Raw genomic sequence first — 14,565 nt, 5'->3', positions numbered from 1 at the left:
CACTATACACAAAAATAAACTCAAGGTGGATAAAAGATTTAAATATAAGTTGTGACACCATAAAAATCCTAGAGGAGAACATAGGTGGGAAATTTTCAGATATCCCACACAGCAATATTTCCACTGATATGTCCCTTAGACAAGGGACAGAAAGGAAAGAATAAACAAATGGGACTACATCAAATTACAAAGCTTCTGCACAGCTAAAGAAAACACCATTAAAATGAAAAAGGAACCAACCGTATGGAAAACATATTTGCCAATGATACCTCAGACAAGGGTTTAATCTCCAAAATATATGAATAACTCACATGACTCCAATCCAGGAAGATAAACAACCCAATTAAAAAATGGGCAAAGGACCTGAGCAGACACTTCTCCAAGGAGGACATATGGAAGACCCATAGACATATGAAAGGATGCTCAGCATCACAAGCCCTCAGAGAGATGCACATCAAACCCACAATGAGATACCACTTCACACCAGTCAGAATGGCCATCATAAACAAATCGATGAACAACAAATGCTGGCAAGGTTGTGGAGAAAAGGGGACCCTAGTGCACTGTTGGTGGGACTGCAGACTGGTGCAGCCACTATGGAAAACAGTATGGGATTTCCTCAGAAAACTAAAAATGGAACTGCCTTTTGATCCAGTGATTCCACTGCTTGGATTATACACCAGGAATCCTGAAACACCAATCCAAAAGAACCTAGGCATCCCAGTGTTCATAGCAGCATTATTTACAATAGCCACATGCTGGAAACAGCCTAAGTGCCCATCAGTAAATGAGTGGATCAAAAAACTGTCATACATTTGCACAATGGAATACTGTGCAGCAGAATGAAAGAAGGAGCTCCTACTTTTCACAGCAGCATGGATGGATCTGGAGAGCATTATGCTAAGTAAAACAAGCCAGGCAGTGAAAGACAAATACCATATGATCTCACCTATAAGTGGAACCTAATCAACAAAACAAATAAATAAGCAAAATATAACCAGAGACATGGAAATAAAGAACACACTGATAGTTACCAGAGGGAAGGGGTAAGAGAACAATGGGGGAAAGAAGAGGAGGGGGCAGTTCAGGGAACATGTATGAAGGACCCAAGGGCATGGACAGTGAGTTGGGGAATGAGTGAGGGAGTAGAGGTGGGTGGGGCAGGCGAGAGCAATGGAGGAAAAAGTAGGACAACTATAATTGTACAGCAATTTTAAAAAATCAAATGGAAAAGAAAGTTCTTCAGGCAGAAATAAAGTGATACCAGAGAGAAGAGGTAAATATGTGGATAAATATAAAAGACAATATTTTATTTCTTAATCTTGTATTAAGAAATCTTCTATTTCTTAAAGATAATTCATTATTCAAACAAAATAACAATAATGTATAATGATATTTATAACACATATAAAGTAAAATATGTGGAAATAATACCACGAAGGTCAGGGGGAATAGAAATACTGAGCTGTAAACTTCTTTCATCACAGTTGTAACAGTGTCATATTATCTGAGGGTGGCTTTTAAAAAGTAAAAATGTATATTGGAAATGCTAGAACAACCACTAATTTTTTTTAAAAAGCGATAGAACTAGTAAGTCAAACATGGAATTATTTCTTAACACTCAGTGAATAAAAAAATGTAGTAACAAAGGACATGTGGTGAAAAGCATTTAGGACAAATGGAAAACAAGGATCACAAGGGTTTACATAATGAAAGAGGGATTAAGTTCTCAAGAAAACATAAAGATCCTAAACACATATGCACCCCAAAATGGCTTAAAAATACATGAGGTAAAAATTGATTAAACTAAAATGAAAAATAAATAAACTCACAAATGTAATTGGAGACTTAATACTGGTCTCCTAGCAATTGGTAGGACAAAGAGAAAAAGAATCAAACAAAAAATATTAGGAGATTTGAAAAGCATGCAGGAAGGACTATGAACCAAGAGACCACATACTAAGCCATGAAGCAAGTCTCAATAAATTTAAAAATATTAAAATCATACAGAATATGATTTTGATCAAAAAATTTTATGAAAATAAACTGTAAACAATAAGAGAAAGAACTCTGAATAATCCCCATGTATTAGGAAATTAAATAAGATCCATGATTCAAAGAGAAAAATCACAAAGGAGATTTAAAAATACATATGCCTTTTTTATTATTGTTCAATTACAGTTGTCCCAGTTTTTCTCCTCACAATCAGCTATTTTTTCCATAACTACACTTACATTCTATTGTCATTTCACTTCCAAAACATTATTACCTTTTGTTTCTTTGCTTCACTTACATCTTGAGTAGCCAATTACCTCTTTCAAGTATCCATTCATGTAAAATGTCACATGGGTCATCAATGGGTTACAAAGGGCTGCACAATTACTTTTCATGAATTAAATAACATGCACACTAGAAAACCACCAACAGACTTTGAAAGAAATGACATGATTGGTCACTGATCATGATGTTCCTCTATAATTTATGTAGCAATCTGTGGACTGAGGAGCTAGCAGGGGAGTCCACATTTTATGCTCAGTTAATATGTTGTACCTGAAACTTAGATTGTGTTGTTGGGAAGCCGGTGTCATTTAACTACGTACACCGTGCTAACTAAAGATCATGAATATTGGAATTGTGCAAAATAAGAACTTCCTTATTGAAATATTAAATTTAAGTTATTTTGAATACTTCTGGATGTCTATCTTAAATATTAGAAAATTTTACTTACATTTATAAAGATTTTTACTTTTGAAAGTGTTTTTATAGTTCTTAACTCACTCTTAATGGTTTTTGGCAAATTCCAGAATTACAGCTAGTAGGAAACTTGTATTAGTGAGATAGGATAATTGCTTTAGTAATACTCTCAAATTTTCAGTGGCTAAATACAGTAAAAGTTATTTCTTACTCAGACAATAGCCCAATACAAGATGGCAAAAGGAGTTCTGCTCCATGCAGCCATTCAGCACCCCAGATTTTTCTGTTTTGTGAAACTTCCCTTGTCCAGGGCCTTATAGTCTTCTTCTTTTTTTTTTTTTTTTTTTGGCTTAAGATTTTGGGATTTTTTTTATTTTAATTGTTCTTTAAGCATAGCTTTCTGTTTTTTACTCCCATCCCAGCCCATCCCCCCAGCCCTCTCCACCTCCCTCCCATTTCCACAGCACCCCCCTAGTTTTTGCCCATGTCCCTTATACTTGTTCCTGTAAACCTTCCCCTTTTCCCCTGAAGTTCCCTCTCCTCTCCCCTCTGGACACTATCAGCCTGTTCTCATAGTCTTCTTTATTCAACTAATAGATAAAGAAAGAGACATTTGCCTATAAAGGTTTTATAGGCCAGGACTGGAAATGTTGTCCATCACTTAGATTCGATTTGCTAAAATTCAATGACATGGGTACCTCTAAACGGTAAGCAGAGTGTGTGTCCAGCAGGGAAAGGGGGCCTATTTGTTAAACAACTACATAGTTTATGCCCCAGGAGACCTCTAATTTGTCTGTTTTTATTTACATGGAAGGCTTTTGGTTGTCCAGGGAGGTGAAGGTCATGGAGTGAGTGAAAATCAGAGTGAGATGAGAATTTACATGATCTGACTCCGATGTCAGCTGTCTTGCCTTTCTATTAAATGACAACAATTCACTCTCACTCCTACTCTATTTTTATCATTGCCTATTTGCCCTTTGAATTAATTTTAAAGTCAAAGACTAAAATGCATTCAAAAATAAAAAATAAAATTAAGCTGTTGATAAATTATGCACCAAAAATTACTTCAAAGCCACATGAACTGTAAGTTCATAAACATATAAAGTATTTTATACTGTCTCCCTTAAATAAGATGTGATAGATGAATTGCACTTAATTGTATGTGCAAAGATAACTCAGTTGTGAAAAACTTACCCCTTGGTGTTGGCTCTTCTTGTACATCCCTGCTACACATTTTCTTATTTTCTCACAAACACTGGCCCTTCTTCATTAAACTAATATATCATCTACACCTTGATTACAATGCAATAATTAAAATCTTGGAATTAGAAGCATCATTTATCTTAGAGCATACAGAGTTGTTCATCTTTCCAAACAACTAGAGGACAGCAGATCCTCACAGTTTATATAGTGTTTATGAAAGTAATGCTGTGTAATTTATCACTGGATAAAACATGACAGCCAAGTTCAAAGAAAGCATTGGCATTTTAACTTTTGTGCCTGATGAAGCATGTATGTGTATAACAGCAAAATACCTTCCGAAGGACTGTTTCATGGCATTGCAGCATGAACTTTCTCCCACCTTAGGCCCCAGTTAACTTTACTATTAATAATTTCAGTATTTTCCTTGTACTGTTTTGCTTATTTTTCTATATCACCTATATAAATAAACCTACTTTATATTTTCTTCGACTACTTCTGCCTAAAACTTATCATAATTTACCATTATTTCCTTTTGCAATTAATTTTCCCATTCTCAGACTTGATGACACATGATAGATATGGTCATGACATGCTTTAGGAGGTCCAGACCCTTCTGTCATACCTGAAAATTTGTTGTGTCCTCATTAAATAAACAGCTTTCTATCACAAAGGAAGATAGCTGCTCATAAGTCAAAGACAAATTATCCACACAGGGATGCAAATTGACTATATACAGGAAGTGTGCCTGTTCATGATTCATGTCTTCCAGATAGTCAATAAAGTTGAAACTGCCAGGAAGTTACAATTTCATAGAAAAAAAATCGCACCCTAAACCCAGCTTCCTGGAGAACCTGATGGGGATAGTTAATGTAAAATCTGATATTCCTCATCATTTCCAATGACTTGGAGCCCAACCCAGAGTAACACGTGGGCCTCTTTCACCAATACCTCACATAGCAAAAAGGGCATAAATAATTGAAATGACCTTGAATTATAGAAAACTCCAGAAACACAAATTATAAGGTAAAGACCACTGAGAAACCTTGGAAGTAATATCATTAGGGTAAAAATATAATATATAGATAGGTTCAAGTTCAGATAACATTTTAGAAATAAGAAGGTTTAATCATCTAAGGAACAACAGTCTTGTATCAAAAACAGAACCAAAGAATAAAAACACTGGAAAAATAAGTCAATTTAATGTCAGTTGATGTCTGCAAGATAAACTTCAATAAACAGCTTGGGGTTGGGCCCAGGGGAGGGGAGGTTGTCTTTTTGTTTTGAACAACTAAGATAACAGAAGCATAATACTGTTCCTATATGTTTGGAAACCAATCAGAATTAGTATTATCATTGAGAAAGGCCTGCACAACAACCAAACAAAGTAGCCCAGGACCCCAAACCCCTTCCTATATTATACTGACATGATAGTAGTAGAATAATGAAGAAGGTGTTCAAGCCTACTAAAGACACAAATAAGTAGCACTTTGAGGGTCGTGCAGGATGTAGCAGATACTGTTCCTAGGGTTAAAATGGGAGGAAGCCTTGTGGAGACAGAAGAGGAAACAATGAAGGGGGACGGGGTTGATTTGTGTTTGTAAACCCAGGGAGACTTGCCTAGATGCCTCAGGGCTGCAGACCTGTCGGTGCTGCCACTGACCCAGCCACCAGCCCATGGAAGTAAGTCGGTGTCATCCGTTTGCTGTTGCTTCTCACCCTCTTTGCCTCTGCCCATCAGCCCCTCTGCAAATTCTTAGCCTAAGAATCAGAGGAGGTAACTCCCTAAGCAGTCATTGGGAGCTGAATTTGCTTTGTAGCAAGCCAACTAACTTCTCTTATGTTCCTTGTGAGAAAGGGTGAGATTGCCTAGACTAAGAAGGGGGAGGGGACACCAATAAAAGAGTATAAGGATAGGACACAGAAGTCATAATGACATTGCGTGTTAGCTCTAAAGTAGAGTAAACACTGGGAGGAAGTACTAGCCACAGGAAACTTCAGGAAAACTGTAAACTAGAGAAACTGTAAATAAGGTTGATCTCAAATATTATACATGATTATTATGCCTATTAATTATAGTTATGTAAAAATCAAGCAAAAAAATCTAACTTTCAGTGTTTGAAAAACTTGCTTTTTAACCAAGAAAATATCATTAAATTGCTAAATTATCTAGAGAAAGACAATAATTCAGGATCTTAATTTCCTTATCTTGAAAATTATCATTTTTATTAGGTTATCTTTCCAACATGAAAATTCTATAACTGGACTAAAATTAAATATGTCAAACTTTCAGCAGTGAAAGAAATTCAGAGGTTCAGTCCAAGAGACCTGAATTCTGCCCTGACTGGTGTGGCTCAGCGGCTGGACACCAGCCTACAAACCAAAGGGTCACCGAATCAATTCCCAGTTAGGTCATGTGCCTGGTTTGCAGGACAGATCCTCAGTGGAGGGTGCGTGAGAGGCAGCCACACGTTGATGTTTCTCTCCCTCTCTTTCTCCTTCCCTTCCCCTCCCCCTAAAAATAAATAAATAAAACCTTTACAAAGAGAGAGACCTGAATTCTCAGCCCTTAACTTCAGCTCTGACATTAGACAATCCAGCATCACATACCACTACAACATGTTAAGCTGCATTTCATCAGACTCCCTCTCCCATGTTTCTCCCTTCTTCACTGTTCTATTGCCAAAGTGTCCCACGTCACACGTTGGTTAACACCAGGCAGTCTCTGATGATTGACTTACTGGTCAGCCTATCGATTTCTGGGTAGCCTATGAATCTTTTCTGAATCTGGTCTGAAACCCAGAGTTTTGGAAATGGCAGAGGGCCACAAGTCTGACATATTACAATCTGTGAACACAGAAAGAGTAACCTTTTCTCAAAGATTAAAAGGAGAAAAGCAATATACCTTAAATAGCGATTTCAGGATATTATATACATTCCTGTAGAAAATAATTTTAAATGTTTGCCCTTTTCCTCGCACACAGACACATACACACACTCACATTCACACTTACCCACAGACCTCTGCCTACTCGACATTCTCCAGTGAATCCAAGTGCAATCTGCCTTCCAGAATCTTTTCAATGTGAGGAAAGACAAAAATATTACATGGAGTAAGAAGCCTGAAAAAGCAGTTAACCAAAAGTAATTTGTAGGTTCCTCGGAAATAAATTCATGTGAATACATTAAGTAATTCTAGAAAATGACATCCATTTCCACCCTTAATTTTCCTACTTTTCAATAAAATGGCTACCAAAAGTAAGGGAAAAGTTTAATTATAATTTAAAATAAAAAGACAGACAAATGAAATAGCAAGACCTGGTAGACCAATTTTTTATCCCTCTGCCAGCAGGCACAACCATCCCTTCGTGCCCCTGAACCCACAGAGAAAACATTTTTATTTAAAACAGAAGTGAAAAGGGAACATGATATCAAAAGACAAAGTGATTTCAGTTGGTAGTTACTGAGAGTAAACTGTGGGATAGGTTACTATATATGTTGTTATAACCACATAAAACTGCTCAGAACAACTTATACCCAAGCATAATGTGGTTAAGGTATTAACTTTCAGAACATCTTGTTTAGACAATAAACAGATAATAGTCAAATGAAAACAAGTTACATTACTGTATTATCTAGATACCCTCTTGTAGAAAATTTCAGAGAATCAAGCATTCTGGCTGGAGGATTGTGATTGATTTCTTTCCATTTCTTCAACAAAGCAATTTAGCCTTTCTCTAGCCCTGATCTCATGGGATGGGATCACACAATGATCCTTAAACACATATCTCCACGTATGTACACACACCAACCAAGTACAAACCTTCAGAACAAGTATTTCCTCAAATGCACACCTTTAGTTATTTTATATTTAGGAATCCATTTCTAAAGAAAAACTGAGTTCATATATACATCTTATATCTTTATGGGGAGATAGATGTTCCACAGAGATAGTGAGCCAGACATCGATCTTCCAACAAGTTTAACACTTATAAAGCATAAAATAAACTCAACTGGACTTCTGTCAGTAGTAACAGAGTAAGATCTTACCAAACCAATCTGAATACAATACAAAAACAGCTACCTGAAGGTATTTGTGTATTTGTCATCTCCAATAGAAGATGGTAAGGCATAGCATTTAGTCACCTTCTTAAACCCTGAATTATTTAATTTTATATTGTTTTCGCCATAGTTTTTGTGCAATGTATATTTGTTGAGCTAGATAATCTGTACTCAATATATACAAGATGTAATTTATGTTGACAGAGATACAGAAACGCCCCTTTCCCTGGTCAGATGCTACAAACATTATTCCCACAGGAGTACTTCAACAGACTCAGGTCTGCAGGCAAGTTCTAATACCTTACACCACACAAAAGCATAGCAGAAGCACCTTTTCCAGAATGTTCCCTTTCATCACAAATATGCCAACACTTAACTACAAAGGGGACTATCTCCTCACAGTGTTCAGAATTCTTCCTAGCTAACCCTCCTGAATTTGAGGGGAAATATTGAAATTGTTAATAGCTTAGAAAAAAAAAACCCTGAGGTTATCCCAGAATCATCTCAATTTTTAACAACAAAACTGTGAAGAATAAAAGAAATATTCAAGTCACTGGCCAGTGTGGCTCAGTTGGTTGGAGCATCATGCTGGTAGCCTGAGGGTTAGGGTTCAATTCCCAGTCAGGGTCCATGCCTAGGTTGAAGTTCAGTCTTGGTCCCTGCTCATCCAATCCAGACGCATATGGGAGGCAACTGATTGATGCTTCTTTCTCACATCACTGTTTCTTTCTCTGCCTTCCTTTCATTCTGAAAGCAATGAAAAATGTCCTCTGGTGAGGATTAAAATAAATAAATAATTTTTAAAAAAGAAATATTAAAGTTTAACTTATCTTATCCTCTTTTCTCAGGGTCAAGTAAAGATAACAGGTCAGTCCCTAAGCACAGCTCAACATATAAACGAAATGTTCTGAGAACATTCTTCACAACATTAATGATTATCTTCACTTGAGGTCTACGGGTAAAATTTCTCTTAGGTTTCAATATAAGAAATAATAAAATCTACCTCATGAAGCTGTCCTAAAGTTCAAAAGAGATATTATGCATTAAAGGGTTTAGCCCTCTGCCAGCACATGAGGAATAAGTGGTAGCATTACTATTATTATTACTATATTCCAAAATAACTGCCATACTCAGTTATGAACACATATATCATAAAAATTACTTGCTCACAGCTGCTAAAAATGAAAAATCTAGTATTTAATCCAGACATTTATTGACCTCCTACTATGTCCCAGGCTTCTTCTCATTCCATAGAGTAATTTACTTAACGTTAATACTATGTTGCCAATACTTTATAATCACAATATAGAAAATAATTCAAGTGATTTTGTAGCCACTGGGTGAAGGAGTTTGAACAATACCTCAATAGCAACCGAAGGGACATATTAATCATCCCTCATGGGACAGTACTAATAGTTTATGCGTTTTTGTGGCTGCTTTGTTTCTCTTTCCTGTTAGGTTTCTGTTTTCTTTTTTTCCTTTGGTTGGATGATTTCTTAGAATATCATAAGGTGAGAAAAGCTCTAGTGATGGCACGCAGGACTTACATACTGGAATGGTCAGGTCAGTGCACCAAGCTTCACCATTTCACAGGGAAATATCTTTCTTTTGACTGGTTTCTGTGAGATCAGCAAACTGTGGAAACAGTAAACTGGGAATGTTATTCCGCCATCCTTAATGCTAATATCTAGAGTGTGATGGATAAAAACAAAATTGTTGGAATCAAAGCATATAATACCAAATCAAAAACAAAAAGCAGGTAGGTGCTAATAAAGGTATTAAACAAACGAGGTAGAAGCAACCTCAGAACTGGGGCAGTGCAGTGTAGGATTTGGTAGTCCACTGGGGAAAATGGTTGCCCTCCAAAAGTAAATTATTTTTAAAACTTTAGAGGAGACAGACATAAAGGGCTTACTTTATTGTAATAAACATACAGTGTTACTGGGGTAGATGGTGAGAGTGCATCTATGGAGAAAAGAAAAGGATTTCTTTTTGCATATTGCTTGACCAAGTAGCAAAACATCATTAGTGAATACTTGTGGATGAATCCCCTTTAATAAGCAGAGTGGAAAACACAGAGAACTGAAAAGTTACGCCTACCTGAATTACCATTGTGGTGCTGTCAAAACACATTGACTATATGTTATTCATAAAATTATTGTCTTTCCCTTAGATATACTAGGTATAACACTCTGCATATGGATAAAATCACCATATAATTCAGGACAATGAAGTTAACCAGGTTCTGGATAACATTTGACACTATGAGAAATTGTGTCTTTCATAAAACTTAACCCACCAGGTATGTGAAAAGATACTCAAATCATTAATTATTAGGGAAATGCAAATCAAAGCCACAATGAGATATCACTTCACACCTGTTAGAATGGTTATATCAAAAAGACAAGAAATAAGTATGGGCATGAGTGTAGACAAAGAGAAACACTTGTACACTATTTGTGGGGATGTAAATTGGTATAGCCACTGTAGAAAACAGTGTGGAGGTTCCCAAAATAATTAAATACAGAACTACCACATGACCTAGCAATCTCTCTTCCAGAATATACATCTAAAGGAAATGAAATCAGTATTTTGAAGAGATAAATGCACTCCCAATTTCATTGCACCATTATTCACAGATGCCAAGATATATATGGAAAAACTTAAGCATCCATTTACAGATGATAAGTAAAATAAAGCATAAGTTTTCTTTAACATTTACAGACAAATGAAGAAATAAGGCATATATTTTCTTTAAACACACACACAATGGAACACTATTCATCTTTAAATAAGAAGGACATCCTGACATTTGCAACAACATGATGGAGGACATTACACTAAGTAAAATAAACCAGCTGCAGAAAGATAAATACTGAATGATTTCCCTTATGTGTAAAATCTAAAAAATTTGAACTCGTAAAAGTAGCAAGCAGCATGGTACAAATGGAGAAATATTAGTTAAAAGATATAAACTTTCAGTTTTGCAGGATGAATTAAATTCAGTAGATCTAACGTACAGCACGTGGTGACTATAGCTAATGATAATGTATTGTATATTTGAAATTTATTAAGAAAGTAGATTTTGTATTCTCACCACAAAAAAAGGAAAAAGTCACTTTGTGAGTGATGAACATGTTCATTAACTGGATTGTGTACTATATAAAACATATTTTTCATTTGAAATACATACAATTTTTAATTATACCTAAATAAAACTTGGAAACCTTTTTAAAGAAATATACATTTGAAATTAGAAGGTTTTAATATCAGATTTATGTTGTAAAAACTAGGATAAATGTTAATCAATAAATTAACAATAGGGTTTTTCCTTTTTATTTTTAAGGAAATATACATCTCTACCTTTGGATATATTATCACTACTACTAAAAGCCTTATATATGAATTTTTAAGAGTAGTAATGCATCTTCTCATGCTTTTATAACCTAGAAAAGAAAAAATTACTTTAGAAAAAAACATATCTCTAGCCATCATGCTGTATGGTAATTATTAATATACTTAGAAGCCTATAATCAGATTTTATTTATAAATGCCACTGTTATATCTGTTGATGATTAGATTCCCCCAGACTCCAATTATGCTTCCACAGTGCTGTGGTAACAGAGCAGAATATCTGTCTTAATTAAAGCTCTTCAAAGGTACAGAACCATTACCATTTTCAAGTGCCAAGTTGTTAACTTGCCAAATTGTATTTACAACTAATATTCAGATGGCAGTGGCACATAGTAGATATGTACAGGAAATGTAGTTTAAAAGTGCAAACCTCCACTAATAATGCGGATTTGAACAACCCATTGTGCTTTCCTAGTCTTCAGTTTTCTTATTGGTAAAATGAGGTGATCTGAGTTAAATTCTAGGATCACTTCAAGGTATAAAGTACTTTGAAATAAAAAAAACTATAGCCCAGAATGTTCTTCTCCAATTTGAAAGGGAAACAATGACACCAATTGAGACAAATTAAAAGTGAGACAGTTACACTAATTGCTGGAGAAATAGATAGGACCACAAGATGTGGTATGCCTATTGTTTTTATTGGGGCCCAATTTAGTATTTAATCTTTATTGTCAAAGACAGATGCTAAATGACAATTTGTCCAAGTTGTATTAACAGGTTAATTACTTGGGACAGTGAGATTTCCCCAGTAATATCGTTGAGTTTTTACTGTGTGCCAAAATTTAAAATAACTTTACCTTTTTCCCCTCAAATAGACTGAAAAATAAGATCAAGTTTAAATGTCTCTACTGTTATTACAAGGATTAAGACAATCTCAGACCACTACAGACACCCATCATCTACTTGTGGGGTCTAATTACATCTGTTTGGAAAATTAAACCTGAGAAATGCATAGTTTATATATGTATACATCATTGTTCAGAATATAATATCTAACTTTAAAAATAAATGTTTATGTCTTCATGGTTATGATTCACTTAGTTTACAAGAAAACTCAAGTGAGTTTTCCTGTTGGAATGACAAAATAAATGGTTTGTTAGAATATGTTCCTCAAATAAGTATTGGACTTTTTATGCTAGGGTAATTTTTTGTGGTTTGAAAGGTGACAGCCAAACACAAAGATGTGGGAGGCAGAAGGGGACATGTGCACCATGCATTCCTGTTAAAGATTTATACCCAACCAACTCTGAGAGGCATCATTTTTCCAATAAAATATAGTTTTTACCAGTATTTTAATCTGCTCTTACAGTGAAAAACATGTTATAAAATAAAGATATTTGTCCTTCTGTTCTTGTCTCACCACAAGATATGAATTCAAGTTAAAAGACCAACACATATGGTGGAAACGAGATAGTATATTTATGCACTTGAACAAAAGCTACAAGTGGGCACCCATAAAAATTGTTAGTAAGTTTGCTAATAAGTTTGTTCTATAACCTTGAGCCAAGGCTACAAGTGGGTGCTTAGCTAATCTAAGTATACCAACTACCAGGGTTCAAGGGTTATATACCTCAGCAGGCTTCCAGGTACCCTTCCTTTTTCCCCTTGGGAATAATGTATAGCTACAAAGCTTTCTTTCTCACTTAGTAAAGGCTCTTTGTCTTAGTGATATTGTTACAGAAGCCCCTTTTCTCAGCACAGTCCCACGGATTCTCCCCTCCTTCTGTGCTATTTTGCTTATAATACTCGGGTCACCTGGCAGTCTTATCAAACCCAGCTCAGGACTGCTGAGTTTATTGGTGAGACATGCCTTCCTTTTGCTTCCAGCCTCCTGCATTAAGTTCTTTGTTACAATGTAATGGCGAGTGCCCGGCCTTTACTTCCCCTCCCACAGTGCGCTCATTCTGAGCTGCTACATAATATTTCTATTCTAATTCCTAAGTATGTTTGAATGTTTGAGTGTTCAACTAAAATACAACATGATGTTTATAATGTAAATCTACCAAAATAAAATACAATGTTCATAATGTAATTGAGATATAGTCATTATCATTTTCCCCAACTCCACTACTGTCATAATTCTTGATGATTTTAATACTCAAGCAGTTCCTTGACTTCTATTTTTTCAATAATTTTAATCCCTACCCCTCTTAAGCCACACACTATCCCTAAACTGCACCTCTTCCACAACATAAATTTAATTATATATTTTTTTATTTTTAAATATTTTATTTATTTTTTGAGCGAGGGGAAGAGAGAAGGAAAGAGGGGGAGAAAAACATCAATGTAAGAGAGAAACATCAGTCATTTTCCTCTCACAGACCCCCAACCAAGGACCTGGCCCGCAGTGACCTTTCCATTTGTGGGATGAAGCCCAACCCACTGAACCATACCAGTCAGGGCCACAATGTTAATTTAAAGATTACTCTCTTTTAGAACCATCCCTGACTGTATGTTTCCTCATTCCCTTTGATGCCAAATTTTCAATACTTCTACCCTCTGTAATCTGTGGGGGTGGCAAGTGTTTCACAGTTTACTGTCCCCATTACGTCCTAACCACCTTCTTTACACAGTTTAGGATTCTATGGTCCATTTCCATAATCCATCCTCAATAATCTTCTTCAATGTGATTAAAGTCAATCTCATGCTTTCTTTATACCTTCATCCATGAAGGTACAAATAGCTGGAGAAAAACACAACCACACTGAGTGGTCTCACCTTAAATTCAAGAGCATTATCCTCAGGTAGGCCCTTAATGGTGCCCAAGCAATGACAGCATATTTTCCTACCTTATCCTTTGATTTTCCTTATGAAACATAGTTCACATTTTTTCACTTTCCTCAAATCTTTAACATCTCTTCCCACCCCCCTAGATTATGACTTGGTTTGCATTTCACTGAGACACCTGAAGTGATTGGAAAAGAACTACCACAAGCTCTCATCACCATACCTATGCACATGCCTGCATCCCTGACAAAATAGCCCACCTTCTCGCCTTAGAACGACACCTCTACTCATGCCTTAGATCTCAGCACCCTCAACCTACTCAAAACTCCACCTGCTAGGAGCTCTCCTTGTTTAAGGCTTCATCAAATTTCTACTGAATCATTCCTCATTAGCATGCAAAGATGCAGTAATATATTCCACCTTACAAAAAACTTTTGTTACCATGTATTATCTTTACTCTGCTCAGTT

This window comes from Phyllostomus discolor, chromosome 4 (assembly GCF_004126475.2).
Source record: "Phyllostomus discolor isolate MPI-MPIP mPhyDis1 chromosome 4, mPhyDis1.pri.v3, whole genome shotgun sequence".
NCBI lineage: Eukaryota > Metazoa > Chordata > Mammalia > Chiroptera > Phyllostomidae > Phyllostomus > Phyllostomus discolor.
This window is presented reverse-complemented; position numbering follows the sequence as displayed.